Genomic DNA, 3,883 nt, shown 5'->3' with positions numbered 1-3,883 from the left:
CTTATATTTTGTAGAAAAATAGATTTTGTACTTGTGAAGTAGATTTTGTAGATTTTTGTGAAAGCTATCTTTTTAACGTACAGTAACTCGTTCGAAGGTATTCATACACTTATAGTATTTGATTGGTATACTAAACATTTTGAAATTTCACTTGCATCACAATCACACCCAACTATTACGATTGTATTGGTTTTTAAACGATTCAAAAAACGCCCATAAAGGTTATATTTAATGCAAGTATATATTTTGTAGAGATGAAAAAGTATGCATTTAAACGAGTAATTATCCACAATATTAATGAGTCTCGGTGTTCAGTCCACCTTTAACATTTATTACACGTTTAACCTGATTATTCATACTGCGTAGGTAATTTTTTTGCTAAACATAAACACGGCAATCGCATTTCGTTATAGTGCTCGTGAAATTTCAAAATGTTTTACATACGTAACAATTTTCTACAGTAACTGTACGAAGTACACTTCGCGAGTCATCGTGCATCGCAGATAATGAAACCCCGATTTACCATGATCTGTGTTGAAAAAATGATCGTGTGCGAATTCTAACACGTAACCTGCCGGGTTAACAACACGTTTTACGCGATTATAAATCGTACGTGTATCCATGCGAGCTTGTAAATGTACACAGAAACACGTACAACCCACGACGAAGCCAAAGTCCATGACCAAACAGTTCGAGCGTTAGGCAGAACGATAATAAATTAAGCTCAGCCAGAACTAGGAATTGAATCAAACGTGGTAATCTCTAACGCAATTGATTCCGGCATTCAAACACCGCTCGAACACGAGCTCGAAGGCTTCGAACGATTTCGGGGAGTGATCCGCGAGTATAAGAGAGCGAAGAAGTTAAAGATGGAGAAGGAACTGAAAGTATGTATCCATCGTCAATGATAGGTCGATAGCGATAGTAACGATTGTACTAATGCCACGTTTTGTTTTCCTTCGTCGTCCTTCCATTCTCGTTTTAAGTCAACTATCTGGGCACTCGATATTAGTATTAACATTTTGTGGAAAAACTGTGGAAAGTTTTCAAGATAATCTGATAGTTGACAGGTAACCTCCATACCGTTCTAATTTGCATTTGTATCGCTGATAGTAGATTGTTATGCCAATTTATAAACCCGCAATTAAAGTAGATACCAAATTGTGACAGAAAACAAATCTAGTTTTAATTATGACAGTTTCTTACTGAACGCAAATTAAAAAAAAAAAAAGGCTTGTTTTAATAATGAATCTCAATTCGTCACGGCACGAATGTGATACATTTGTGAAATAAAAAAAAAAAAGAAGAAAAAAGAGGAGCATACAGGACTTGATGAGAGGAATCTTGTTAAAAACAAATTACTCCGTTATTATCCCGAGGATCCCTTCATCGCTGTGAAAACATTTCCAACACAAATTTTGACTCGATGAAAAATGAAAAGATTCGCGATTTAATTACATGGTTAATTATTTCATAGCGTTTGACAAAATTAGAAACGTGTAAATAATGAATAGCGCAAAATTACGTGTATTCGCGAGCGAACAAAAAGTCGCTGAAAAATTGGAAAATGTTGATTTCAACGAGAACCGACAAAAATTGAATGCGATCCGTATTCACTTTGGCAATTTACGATCGCTGATTGAGAACCGACTGAATTTAATATCTTCAACAGCAACTCGTTAAACGTACCGTTCTCTAAGACTTTTCAATGCATGCACACGAGCACAATGCAATGGTTACCAGATATTTGATTAACGATCTCCCTCATTAAACGAGTCGTTACTGTTCATACGTAGAATCTTGTTCATGCTGCCGGATCAGTCGTCCCGTTTAAATATCAGACCAGTATACACCAAATCTGAGAAACGAGCACAATTTGCTAGGATCTGCTAGATTTACTAAGCAATGGCCTGGATAATCTGTCGTGTTTACTGTTGTACCTAACATCACCCACTGTGTTGCCTCTTTACCAACGGTTTCATTCCTCTTTCACATTATAAGTGATGCACGAAGCCTCGGTTATAATCATGCGCCATTTACATCGTTATTTGCGAGCTTTTGTCTATAATTACGGGAAATACGAGACACTGATAGCGCTCTATTTCCACGAACGTGGATCAAATTATCACGCTGTGACAAAAATTAGTAATTGGGAATCGTGATTTTTTTATTTGTTCTTCTATAAAATGAACTTACATTTTGCTTTTACTTTTGTGCCGAAAGTCAGACCGGTATCGATATCAATCGATTCATGTTTCATATTTTGCTACCATATTTTTACGATCATTAAAACGAATATAAATATGATGATAAATTGTTCTTCGCCTTAATTGGTAAACCGAAACACGATACTTGTATAAATAAAACAACGCCACGTATTTATACCCACGGTAACTTGACAAACGCAACTTTCGCCAAAGCGCGTTCATTGCACATTGCGCATCCATTATTTGCAAGTTAATCCTTTTCAATATCACGCAGTCGAAAATCGAACGGATAGATTATGTAGTTGTTTTCGTTAGCTTCGTAATATTTCACAAAAGAAAATGTTTTTTGCCTCAAAGTCTACGATAATATGCGAATGACGGAAAATTTTGTTCCCGCTAATTAGTATCCTTTCCACCGAGATATCGTATTTCTATAAAAGATAGACTAACAGTCAATACTCTTCTCCTGTTCTATTCGAAAAGTTATATTCTTGTCGCGTGACATTAATCATTATATCGTATAAAACAGAGCTGAGAGAGCGAAGGTATAAAATTCGAACGAGGTGATAAATCTCGCGTTCCAAATAAACAGACAACGTTCCTAGAAGTGCAAGAGAACTTGGAAACTGCACGGAGGATTCCTTTAGGAAGCACAACGGTTTAGGAGTTATAAATACATTCGGTTTTAATACCAACAGCGGAGGATTAATTCGTCGCTCTTCGTACCCCTGCTGCCTCCAACCCTTCCTCTAGATACTCTATATTCTACATATATGTTTCGAATTGAAACATGTTCCGAATACGTTGTTGTCTAGGAACCTACTACCTTGCTGCTGTTAGTTCGCTGGCTATCGAACCTGTGCTTTTTCGATATCACGTTTCATCTTTTACGCGTCAACAGTAGGAGCTTCTGCTCAATAGCATTGTCCTAACATTAAACAAACATTTTACACGGAGTAAAAACTAATTCTATATTCTGTGTATATTCCCACAACGAAAATATCATCTCGATACTGCAACAAATAAATAAAACGTTAAAAAGCAATTCGTAAGACCGACGCTAATAGAGCGATCAGTAGATTGCGGATTTCTATGCATCTCTGAGAAATTTAAACATACAAACACGCACAGAATGCATATTACATGGTAAACAATATAAAATATACAGAGTAGTCGTTACAATTTTCATGAATAATTAAAACGAATCTCTACGTAAGTTCTATTTCATTGCTTGTAACTATGAAAATATCAATTTCCATAAAAATCCGTAGTCTAATTATCAATGTAAATCCACTGGCGTGTCGCGATTCGCGATGTCTCCGCGAGCAAGAAAAGAATCTCGAGCGGCGAACGTGTAGAAATCTTTACACGCGAGCGATGTCAAATGCCGCATTACGACAGACCGATATACATGCATAGAGCTGCCAAGAGAATTTCTCGAGTGCCGGGGTCCTAAGCTCAGCCACGTGTTTTGTTACTTACCGAAGATTACCGGCTTACAAGAAACCCAACGGCGGTGGGAGCAATCTACCACCCTACAACCCTCCGAGCAACCAACCCTCTTCCATGCGCTACGCGCACCCGAATCTCCAGCTCCTCGAGGCCGTTATCACGACCACCTTCCGCCTTCCGCCGCCCAACACCCAACGCTCCACTCGGTGTGCTTGCGAAACAGC

This window comes from Bombus impatiens, unplaced genomic scaffold (assembly GCF_000188095.3).
Source record: "Bombus impatiens unplaced genomic scaffold, BIMP_2.2 scf_0155, whole genome shotgun sequence".
NCBI classification, from domain to species: domain Eukaryota; kingdom Metazoa; phylum Arthropoda; class Insecta; order Hymenoptera; family Apidae; genus Bombus; species Bombus impatiens.
This window is presented reverse-complemented; position numbering follows the sequence as displayed.